Source organism: Theobroma cacao, chromosome 1 (genome assembly GCF_000208745.1).
Source record: "Theobroma cacao cultivar B97-61/B2 chromosome 1, Criollo_cocoa_genome_V2, whole genome shotgun sequence".
Taxonomy (NCBI): Eukaryota; Viridiplantae; Streptophyta; class Magnoliopsida; order Malvales; family Malvaceae; genus Theobroma; species Theobroma cacao.
The window spans coordinates 22,674,394-22,687,364 of record NC_030850.1 but is presented as its reverse complement, the minus strand read 5'-3'; the positions used below and the strand labels follow the sequence as shown (position 1 = coordinate 22,687,364).

Below are 12,971 nucleotides of genomic sequence, written 5' to 3'. Positions count from 1 at the left end.
CCAACTACTAGCATTTACAGTATAGATTCCCTGATTTAGAAATTCTATCATCTAAAATGTGAGAGAGCGATTTAAAGTATTAAGTCCAATCAATGGGTCCAAAGAACAAGCTATAAGCATCCAAAGTTTGTCAGAATATGGGTACACTTCTTTGTACTCATCAATTAAAATAGCATACATACCTCCCAAGGGAAACCATACTGCTTCATTTGGTTTTTTTGTCCCAGTTTACTATTGCTTCAAACATGGAACGATATTGTTAGCAAGAGACTTGGCTTGTTTGGGTAAAATTCAATTGTACATAGCCATAAATGTAGCCATAAACCAACAAGCTTGGTTCCATAAATTTAAAGAGTCAAGTATAATGCAATGCAAGATGTGTGATATTGTTGAATATAATGCAATTTTGCATGTGGGGGCACACAATGCCTAAATCACGCAATGCAATTCAAGATGTGGTCTCACATAATCCCTAATTAGGCATTAAAACTAGTCATTGTATTCAAGAAGTATCACTATACATAACAACTAGTAATGTAATGCCTAATATGGGGTCACACTATGCGAACATATGGACTAACATAATTGCTGGAAGTCACACTCATGGTACATTTACTTACCAGCTTTAGACTTTTTTTAGTGAGTTTCGCCTTCTTATCCTTACAGATCCTAAGGCTGACCACTAGGTAATTTGTTATGTTGTGTTGAGTTGAATTTTACCAAGTTTCAATATGCAGTATTGGTTTTGGATGAGCTAACATTAGACTACATTATCTGCAACCTATCAAGGAAGCAACTCTGGGAAACATTCCAACCATTGCTTTCTACGATATTGATTAACCGATACGATATGTTGACATTGGTATTCCTACTAATAATAAGGGAAAACACAGCATTGGCTGTCTTTTCTGGCTAGTAGCAAGGATGGTTCTTTAGATGCATGGTATAATTGCTCCTGGACAAAAGTGGGATGTGATGGTAAAAGAGAAACACCATCAGGTTGCTAATACGAGGTAGATGTTTTTTGCTTGCATGTATACTTGACATTTTATGCAAGTGGATTTGTTTTTCTATAGGCAACCTGAGGTAGCTAAACAGGAGGAAAAAGAGGAAGTTGCTGCTCTTGATTATGCACTCCCTGCTCTAGAGTATGGATTGGTTAGCTTAAGAAGTGAACAATGGTCCGCACAAAGAGGTGAACAATGGTCAACTATTGTGGTTCAACCTCCTATTTCTGGTGTTTCTGATGTCAACTGGAGTGATCAAGGTAAGAAATGTTATATTATGATGCCTTAATTTAAATGTTGATGACAAATTCCTTTGCCTAATCTCCTTTAAAATTTGAAATGCAATTCCTGCCACAGATCTATCTACTAGTCAGGTAATGCACTATTAACTATCCACGCAATGCACTATCAACAACTCACGCAATGCTAGATGAAAATTCCCATGCTTTACAGGACTTTTTGATTTGCAAAGTTAGTGGGTGTTCATATATCCATGGTTAATGGAATAAATCGATACCCTTTCACTGAAATTGCTTTCCATGTTTCTTACATACCAGTAATGCAATCCCTAAGTCACGTAATGCAAACCAAATAGTAATGCAATGCCCTTTTAACCAGTCATGCAATGATTGAAAACCAAGCATGCAATGCCTGAGTCACATAATGCTTGCTAATTAGTAACGCGATACCCTATTTACTACGCATGCAATGAATAAAAAACCAGTCCCGCAATGCATGCGTCAAGCAATTCTTTCAAAACCAGTCACACAACTCCTATCAAATCCAATCACACGATGCACTATATCAAGTTATGATCATTAATTGATTTCAAAATTGTAATGGGAGAATTTCTAGAAAAAAAAATTATTAGAAGTGAGAGGGAAAGGAAAACCACCCACTCAAACCACTAAACCCAGATTTACTATAATATTAAAAGCATCCCAAGTCAATACATAATATCTAGTAATGCAATGCCCTAATAATGACGTCAAAGACTACTTTAACCCATTAAAGCATTTTATTTGAAGAGAAAATTGTAACGTAGGATATTCAGAGACCAAACATTTGAGTAACGAGAGAGACGGGAAAACCACCCACTCAAAACCTAGGCTAACAAGTTAAGATAGCACACATCAAAACTCATCATATTCAAAACTCAGAACACAAAGAAACTCTAACCCAAAATTCCTCAAAAATCTATCATCTGCTTCTCAAGTTATAAGTTCAACGGATAAACCCAAAGCCTCAAACATCATCAAAATCAATGGCCACATCTTCTCACACTAGCAAAGTTACTAAAAATGTCAAAGAAAAAAGGCGTGCTGAGGATTTTTCTACTTTACGATCCAAGAAGAAATGGAAATTGGCTCTTAAACTGCCAGTCGCATCTATCGATATTTCAATCGAGCAACGTAACCTTCTGTTGTCATGATTTAGGAACGAACCACATGTTGAAAGGTATAAGAGAATAGAGAATGCCATTATATCATGCGAAAAAGTTGTAGATTGGGGAAGCTTTAATGACACCATTTTGCTTGTGCTTGACTTAAATAGGTTTTTTGACAAGCTTAAACTTAAGCGTCTAAGTACCTTTCCAGATAAGGATTATAATTTGACCCTTGTTAGGGAATTTTACTCCAACATAGCATGGAATAAAGATGAGTTGGAAAATCTTAGTGATTTTGTAGAGTCTAGGTTGAATGTGGTTTTAGAAAGAATGGAATTTAAAGTGACTACTATCGATATTAAAAAACTCCTAAAAATGGAATATAAAGTGGGAGAATACACACCTCCCCATGGTATGACCTGTCCCACATGTGGGTGGCAGACATAGGAAGAAAAGAAAAATACCCAACAAAAACATGTTTTGCTCGTCATTTAAAAAATGCACAACTTATGGTTTTCTATAATTTTTTGGCTTTCACAGTGCATGCAAGGAGCAGTCATTTCAACTATGTTAGCTCTGAGGGCCTGTGGATGATGGAAGCCATTGTAGGTGACATCCTTCTTAATGTTGCACAATATATGATTAAAAAAATGAAAGGAATCTCCCTAGGATATGAGATGAATCTACCATGTGGAAACATCATATCGGTTCTAGTTAAGAAGAAAGAGATCTAAAGCAATAGGTACTTAGCTGATTGGACCAATATCAGGGCTCATAGTATTCTATTGGATGTCTTCAAGAAATGGGATATCAGATTAATGTAGATGAATCCTTCAACTCTATCCAAGGTAGCCCAGTTCCTTCTACCCTTGAAACTCCTTGTAACGGCCTCTCCTTGATCGCTACCAGTGTCTAAGTCTTGCGAGCAAACCTGTCAAGTCCCGAACAAGCCTTATTTAAAACTTTAGTTATTACATTATATTGATTCTACCAATCTATGTAATTGCTTTGAACCCTATAACTCTTTATAATATAGTTTGAACAAAAGTCATTATAAATTGACTTAACTTTTATTCCTCATAATTTTAAAAGTACATCAAGGTTTACAAACTCCAAATGTACAATGCATTAACAATATTGACAAACAATATACGATATGAATGACTTGACCTCTAGCAGCGGAGCGACTCGGAATAAGGTGCTATGAGATGCCTTTACCTATCCGCGGTGGACAATATGTGCCGATAAATACACGTTACACCGATCACTATATGTAAAAAGGGAAATAAGGGGGTGAGTCTCACAGACTCGATGATCATCAGCTCCGTGAGCAAGGAGTAGATAGGAAACAAGCCAAGGATAAAAAATTTGAATAATTCAAAACATAAGAGTATATATAAACAATTTAAACTCAAATGGAACATTTATGCCTTACATATAAACCAAAGAATTTTGATGCAAAATTATCATTTCAAATAATGTAATAAAATCAGTGCAAATGAAAGATTTCTACAGTCGAAATCATTTAATGTCCTTTAAAATTGGACTAATATAAGCACGCATGCTCCTATGAAATCAAGCATTATCAAAGCTTATACACAAGCTCATAAACCATCTCATCCTAGAGGTATTAAACACAAAATCATCGTATAAATAAAAAAGCTATGAAAAAACTTGTATTTCTCACCATGTGAAAGAATTCACATTTGAAAACCCAAAGAAACATCACTCTCAAGTAGGTAATAGTAATAATCAACTCGTGGACCCGCTTCCATGTAATAACATCTGGAAGGCCCCCCTCCATGGAATTCTCACAGCCATGGCAGTCTCGACGATGTTGGCCGACATCGAAGAAATCATGTGGTCGTAACCACGTATATCAACCATTGGCCTAGCCACGTATATCATCCCGTGGCCTTGCCATATACATATCACAAATTGTGGCCTAGCCACGTCTAATAGCCCGTCAGCGTCCCAAAAGTTCTCTAGCTAGAGCTCACTTGTGCACAAGGGTCACGCTATCTCGATGTGACATTCAGTCTACTCTTGAATCTCCCGGTTTGGCAAAACCATTTAAAAGTAAATTGGGTTCTCAAAAGCTCATTTTTAAATCTATTCCCGAAATACCAATCATGGTAACGTGATAAACTTGTTTGTAAGACTTTATAATGTAAAACCTTTGCATGAGGTTTAAATATCAAATCCGCATGGTGAATATATGTAAATTATTCATGAATGCACATCACCAAAACAAATAAGGCACATTTTGACGTAAACCATGGTAAAGAGCTCATTTCCCGATTTCTAAAACCCGTTACATATCTAGTGTATATATATATATATATATATATATATATATATATATATAACAAANGTATATATATATATATATATATATATATATATATATATATACAAAACATTTCCAAAAAAACATGGCATCCACAAGTGCCTAGCATTCTACCAAATCATGTTGTCCATAATAACAGTATAATTCAATTGCAAATCTAGTTAAAAATCACCGATCAAGTCTAACAACACATGTTATCCACAATTGCATTTAAAGAAAATCAACATGTCTATTAAACGTATATCGATATATAGTTTATGGAAATTTCGAAATAGACACCCCCTACTCACCTCACAATAACGGGATGTTACTTCGCTATTGATTCTAGTGCGTCTATCGCTAATTTTACTTGTTGGTCACCCTTCACCTCCTCCGGTACACCACGAAGGCAATTATTCTTCAATTATCAATTTCTTGGAAGCAATTAAACTTAAGATACTTAACGATTTTACAATTTGGTCTATCTCACATTTGTTGCCCTCACTAGCTTAATGCTTTTATAGTTATTCTTTGTTCTCTAGTCTAATTCAATCACTAATCCTTATTCTAGTAGTTCAATTCATGCTATGGTCATCCTTATTTCAAAATTAATCTCAAGCTCGCACACAATTACATATGGGTAGCAACTTTACCAAGAATTCTCAAGTCTTTACATGCACAATCCTTTATCTTTTACTTTCTTCAAGACATTACATTCTCACAACATCAAATCTCACAACTAGTATAAGAATTCTTCCTAACCCATAGTCATAACAATCAAAGAATAAGCCACAATTCGTCTTACCTTTCTTAATAATTTAACTTGAGCTAAAACCAAGAAATCTCAAGCTCCTTGGTAGCGTAATCTTAGATTCCTTGCAAATCATCAACATGCATGGGTTTTTTGGCACCCATATGGTGTTCTTTTTGCTGCCACAAACATTTTCACACAATCATAATTCAATTCCTTAGGAAATTCATAGATCAAACTCAACTTTACTCATCTAAACTTTCCTTGAACCCGTGAATCATTCATACTTTCTTCCTTACGATTTCTAGGAGCAATGAAGCTTGATGATAGAAAAATGGCAAGAAATAAAATCACGGGTACCAAGGGAAATGGAGTAGCCAAGCACTTTTCTTGCATGTCACTTTTCTTCTCTTTTCTCTCTTTCTCTCGGGTGGTGGACAAAACAAAGTAAAAATGAGCCTACAACCCATTTTTCTTTATTATGGGTGGATCTCTCAAGGCAAAAGCCTTGAAATGGCTTTCATTTCCCATTTTCTTTCCATTTCTTTCATGGGCGGATTGCTCAAGGCTTGTTAGCTTTTGGCATTTTACTTTTTCTTTTATGTGGGCAGATATCACAAGGCAAAAAGCCTTGAAATCTTATTTTTTCACTAATATGTGTTCGTTCCATTAGTTTTTGATGATAATAAAACATTTTCACTCATTTCTGTCTAATATATCTACTTGAGTGTGTAGGACAAAAAGTATATGCCAAGAATAAATCAATCATTCAAACGCACATATCAAAAATCATATGAATAAAGAGCTACAATTGATCAACAAAATAGAAGGCTCTTAGTTGGATAATTGTCACAGCTCAATTTTAGGGCCATGACAAGCGCAAGGGCCCAATGGGCTCAGCCCACTAAACCCAAGCAAGCTTATTTATATAATCTTGTACATTAATCCATATGTCTTTAAAATCTAAAATTCGTAATGTTCAAATATAATTCTTTTGAAAACAATTCATAAGACCCAATTATGTATTCATAATGGCATCATCAACTATAATATACATATATAGCTTGACAAATGAGTCTTAGTATTTTACATCAAGTATTCATATACACATAATTAGACCTTGACCGTTAGCGGAGTGACTTTGGGAATGGTTGCTAACATTTAGTGTCATGATAAACCTACCGAGCAATGGATAGGGAAGAGCACCTTGTCCTAGGACCAATTACCTTTAACTCAGAAACCTAAAACATGAAGTTTAAAAACATGAGTATAAACCCAGTGAGTGAACATAAGAAGGGAAAAAGCAATGTTAAGGAAGGTTTAGAAATCATGATGCACTTAAGTTCAAAATCAATGCAAATGAGTTTATTTCTTATTAAAAACCCCTCATTCAAACCTTTGGTTGTTTAGTCAATTGATAATGAAGGATCCATGAAAGACAAAGAAGTTGAAGAGTGAGAACTTTAGTAGAATTTAAGCAAGTCAAGCGAGATAGATTGATCCTCGCTGCAGCGAAAAGGCATTCTCGCTGCAACAAAATTCTAGCCAGATAAAATCTAAGGGGTTTTCACTGCCATAAGGAAAATCCACTCAAGCCACATTGTACATTAAATCAAGCACATTGACAATAATCAAGTTTTTTTAATATTTAATGTAGTCACATATTATTTTCATAACTTTTTCTATAGCATATAAAAAAACATATTTATAGCATATATATATACAAGCATGTATACAACCACCACCTCACCCAGCTCATGTGCACTCCACACCGCACATAGCCGTAGTCATCGTGTGCACCCCCATATCGCACACAAATAAAGCCATCATGTGCTCCCCCTATATCACGTACATGGCATATATCATCATCGTGTGCACCCCCACATCGCTCACAACTAATGCCATCATGTGCTCCCCCCACATCGCATACATGGCATATATCATCATCATCGTGTGCACCCCCACATCGCGCACAACTAATGCCATCATGTGCTCCCCCCACATCGCCCACATAGGCAACCTCATCATCCACACTCCCTCACCCAGTCATCACCGGCATGTACAACCCCCACATCACGCACATGCGCAGTTATAATTATCACACAATATTAACTATCAATACACAACATATATATATCAACATAATATGGGAGCACAAGGATTCATCATATTACACATTCATAACATATAATGTTTCGTCAAGGGCTTGTTCCCATGCAAATTTTAAGAAAAACTAGTAAAATAATTCAAGTGGTTCAATCAAGCATATAATCATTTATTCCAAAATATTTTAATGCAAGTTCACTCATCTTACGATAGCGGGATGTTACATCGCTATTAGTTCAGAGGCATATCTAGCTATTGCTACTTGCCGGTCGCTTGTTATTTCCTCGGGCATGCTATCACAGTACACGATCTTTACTTTTGTACTTCCTAGCAACAATTCAAATTCAATATCTTTAGTGTACCTCATTTCTACTTCTCTTTTTCCTTTAATCATGAATCCTTATTCAACTAACTTATATCTTGACACATTCTTTACCAAAGTGGCCTTTATCCTTTGCTTGCGTAATTCTTTAGATTATGGATATCGACAACTTATTTATGACTCTAGCACTTATATAAATCTTGTTTAAGGATATTTATCAAGTTTATCCATCATTTCCATAATAATTAGCTAGCATATGGCAGCAACTGTAAATTTACTTCCATCAAACATTTTCTAAGTCTACATGTACCACCATCCTCAGTTACATGTTACCACCTAGCATAACATTAATATTCATTCATGCACACCAATATCCATAACCTTCTAAACCTTTCCTAACAACACATATCTACACACCAAACTTCCAATTAATATAATTGCCTTCCAACCATACTCATGAAATCATAATAACATTACGTATGCATCAATCATTCTCACAATATTAAACCAATCATAAGCATCAAATTGTAGCATTAAGCTTACCACTTGGTTTTAGCTTAGATTTCACCCAACAAAATTCATAATTTTCTCACACCCATGGTCACCGTAGCTGCCACAAAATGATACACACATCATTTTTTCAAAGATTTAACCAACCATGAGCTTAAAACACAAAAACCCTAACCTTAAGTTTCTTGAATCTTGAGACCCACTTGATATTTCTTCAATTACTCTTGAATCACTTACTACCCAAGCCTCCCACCTTTCTCTCCTTTCTTTCCTTAGCTGATTCTCTCTATTTTTCTCTTCAATTGCATGGGAGTCAAATAAAAATGAGGTGGAAGTATGGAAATGGCATGGGAGAAACAAGATGGAGAAGAAAAAATGCCATCTTGAAGAGATAAGGATTAGCTAAGGATAAGGATGAAGAGTCAAAGCTTCCTTTGAAAGCTTTGTGTGAGACCTTGACTTTTATAAACTCGTAAAAGGAAGTATACGCGATATCCCTGATCAGAAATAATTTCATCATTTTCTTAGTAAGCCCATAAAAGTAAGATTTTTAAACAATATTATGGTCTAAGTAGGCCTAAGGCATAAATGGATGGTGAAATTAGGGATAAAATGGAAAGAAAACCAAAATTTTGACGATTTTCACGGTAGGTGCATAATGGTCATTTTTCACCTCAGGTTAAAATTTTAAGTTTTCATGAACCCGAGCATGTCTAGACCATTATGGACCATGTCCCAGTGTCAAATGTGCAAAAAGATTTCATAAAAGATTGGAGGAGAATAAGTTAAATTGTGGAGGGGCAATTTGGTAATTTCAAGGGAATGGATAAGTTTGGCTATAAAATATCTTGAATTTCCAGCAGCTTGTCCTTCTTCCTTCTCACGTTTCTTTAAAACCTTCACGGAAGCTTGATATGGAGCTTGCATGATTTTCTCTCTCTAGCTCTAGTTTTCATACTTTTGAGCCCTTTTAACTATAACCCTTGTATTCTTTCAATCTTTCACTTCAAAACCCTTCATAAATCTTATTTTCATACTTTCTCTCACTAGTTGGGCATTCTAGAGAGAGAAAGAGAGAATTACTCCATTGATTTGGAAACTATTGGAAGAGAATTCAACTACAAAGGAACCCTAGGGTGAGTGATGAACTAAGCTTGATTTTTAGTTGTGAATAATGGCTAGTAATTGGGATTATGAGCTGTTTTATTGTTGAGTATGTTCATTACTTTTTTAGTGATTAAGATAGTGAACATAGATAGTCATTTAATGTGGCAATTAAGAGCTAGCTAAGAGGTAGCTTTTAGGGTTCATAGTGTGTGAATTGACCTTTTGCTTATGCTAATGTGATCCTAGGTTCTAATAAAGTCCCGTCCTTCCAATTGGATCATTAGGGGAATTAGAGTCAACTAAAGGCTCAACAATATACCAGTGAGTAGACTTGCATTTCAAACTTTGTTTTGGGGAATGTGAATGATTTTATCTAACTTGACTTTGAAAATGTGCCTTGGGAACAAGCATTTGGTGAAGTGATTTTATATTGTGAAAATGTGCTATACAATGTGCTATGTGTTATCAAAATATGATGGTAAGCATGATATGCGTTGGGTGCTTCTTTGTATGTTGATGTGGACCTAGCTATGTGCTAGTAGGAGTGCACATAAGTCATTGCTGACTTGGTTATGTGCGAGTGGGAGTGCACATAAGTCGTTGTTGACCTGGCTATGTGCGAGTGGGAGTACACATAAGCCGTTGCATATGAGATGATGATGATGGGAGGGTGTATATGATGATTGATATCTATATATATATAAATATACGGTATATGGTTTAAATGCAAAAATGTGAGCATTTGACTTTGTTGAAATTTAGGAGTTTGCATGTGTTACATGTTGTTTTTGTTATTTAGCAGGATGGCTTTGTTTTAAGGAAAAAGGGAACCTTTTTCTTGATGTTCTGATTCTCGTTGCAACAAGATTCATTCTTGCTGCAGCAAGAAACTCTCAGGTTTTAAAAGGGTAGGCTGGCCGAAAACTCGTTGCAGCGAGAATCCATTTTCGCTGCAGTGAGGAAGGTATAGTAGCTTGTCACTGCAGCGAGATTCATTCTCACTGTAACGAAAAACTTTCTGTTTTATGACCAAAATCTCGCTGTAGCGAAAAACCTTCTATTTTTCACCTCATTTTGATCAATTATTGCCCTATTTTCCACTTCTTTGCTACCATATTTGAGCATGGATTTCCAACATTAAGGAATAAGTGAATTAAGCTTAATATGAAGAGGTTTGGTGAGAAACCCTCGGCCAGTCAAGAAACCCTCGATTAGTTGATAATTTAAATCAAGTGTTGCTGCAGCAAAAATTCATTCTCGCTGCAGCGAGAATGCCTTTTTGCTGCAGCGAGGACCTATCGTTTATTGACTTGATTCGCATGAATGCTATTAAAGTTTTCACTCTCCAAATCCTTTGTTGAGCATGGACTTCTTCCAATAAGTGATTTTTCTCATGCGGGGTTTACATGAAGGGTTTAATAAGTTCAAAAACAAATGCATTGTTTTGAAAAAGAATGAATCATGATTTCGTTAAACATTCCTTATGGTATGTTTGTTCCCTTTCTTGTTCACTCACTGGGTTTATACTCATCGTTTTCAACTTCATGTTTTCAGATCATGAGGTAACCGGTAATTAGGACTAGGTGTCCTTATAAACTTGTATCCATCTTTTGGTAGGTGTCTCGGCATTCAATAGCTGTACATTCATCTGAGTCCCTCCGCTGGAAGTCGAGTATTATTTTGTTGTGTATAGACGAACTTAATGTAAATTGTTAAGATACATGTTGTAGACAACTGTATATACACTTGTTTAGTATGCTAGTATGATATGGCAATGTGTAGTATTATTTTGATTCTAAGTTATGAAATGTGACTTAGCAGTTTATGATGGAATGATAAACACGTCAGACTAATAGGCTTGCTTGGGCTTAGTGAATTACGTCTATTGGGCCCATGCGTCGGCCATGGCCCGAAATTTGGGTCGTGACACTTTGACCATTTTAATGGCAAAATTACAATTTTATCCTCTAAGGCTTTCACCCTTTTTAATTGTATCCTCCCTTAATCTTTTAATTCCAATTTCTTTCCATTATCTTTTTTTACGCATGTACAAATGAAATATAAAGTTTTAACTCCAACACAGTGTCCCCATAATATTTAAAATATTTATCTACTTGTGCTATCTTTATTAATAAAGGCATGTGAGCCCTATTAACGTCATTTTTCTCTAAAATTTCCTCGTTTGTCTTCTCTCCTACTTAGATTGACCATATACTCTCTTTTCATTGAAAATTATGATACTAAATAAAATATTAATATTTTAATATTATTTTATTCTAAAATTTTTCACCTATCTCTTTGGCACCAAAAACACCTTGTTATACCTCGATTCACTTTCGAATCACTTTTTATCTTGCTAATTCATCCTCAATAAAAACATTATTATTATTTTATTATTATTTCCTCACGTGCAAAATATTTTATCTTAAAATACTCTTTTCACATTTCATCACTTTTAAACATTCCAATTAACCACAATTAGCATTCGATAAGCTTTATTAGCCACCATAACAAAGTACGGGATATTACAATAATGAAGGGTATTAGTTAGCTAAAATTCAAATTAGAAGTTGGCGAGCTCAAGAGGTTTGAGAGACAAAGAAGACTTGGTCGACCGAGAAGTAAGTTAGTCGACTAAGAGCTTATTGCCAGAAATCTGAACTTCGAGATATAAACAACTTAATCGACTAAGAAGAAAGTTAGTCGACTAAGTGCTCACTACCCAAAACTAGGATCAGAAGACAAAGACAACTTAGTCGACTAAAAGTGCAGTTAGTCAACTAAGATCATTCTATAAGAAAATTTGAATTGAGCACTAAAAGACAAATTAACAGCCAGAACTACCACCAAACTATTTTTAACGGTCAAAAACTGCCGAACATCTATCAGAGCTGATTTTTCAAGTATTTAAGAGGCTTGCAACGGTTAAAAAATATAATTAAGGCTTCCAAGTCTAAATACAGCAAAAAATTTTGCAAAAACCTTCAGCATACTTTATGCACTTCACTCTTATCCTTGTAAAAGATTCAAGCACTTCACTTTGTACCACTTAGATCAAGTCAATGATCATAGGTACACTTTATTTCTCTTCTCCTTGTATACTTAGAGTGTGCGAGACATTCTAAGGGAATTTATTCAAGCTTGGATTGCTTGATTGGGTGTATAGGTTCTAACTTAGCCTAGAAAAGTTAGTTTGGGTTTTGGTTGATCTTGGGAAAAACCATTGTAAAAGGTTGTGGCTGAGCCTGCTAAAAGCCATTGTAAAGCTTGGTTAGAGCTTGGGAATTCCACCGTTTTTAGTGAGTTCATTTCGAAAATCCTTGGTTGAATAATCAAGGTAGTGGATGTAGGTCCTTAACCGAACCACTCTAAATTCTGATGTGTTGTCTACTTTGTTTTTGTTTTTGCTTTCGTTCTTTCTTAAATCATTCCCTCATCTCACATAGAACCAG

General features: G+C 35.4%; 1 pseudogene; it reads left to right on the top strand.

Moving 5' to 3' along the window:
* LOC108661387 lies at positions 549 to 3,128 on the top strand (annotated as a pseudogene).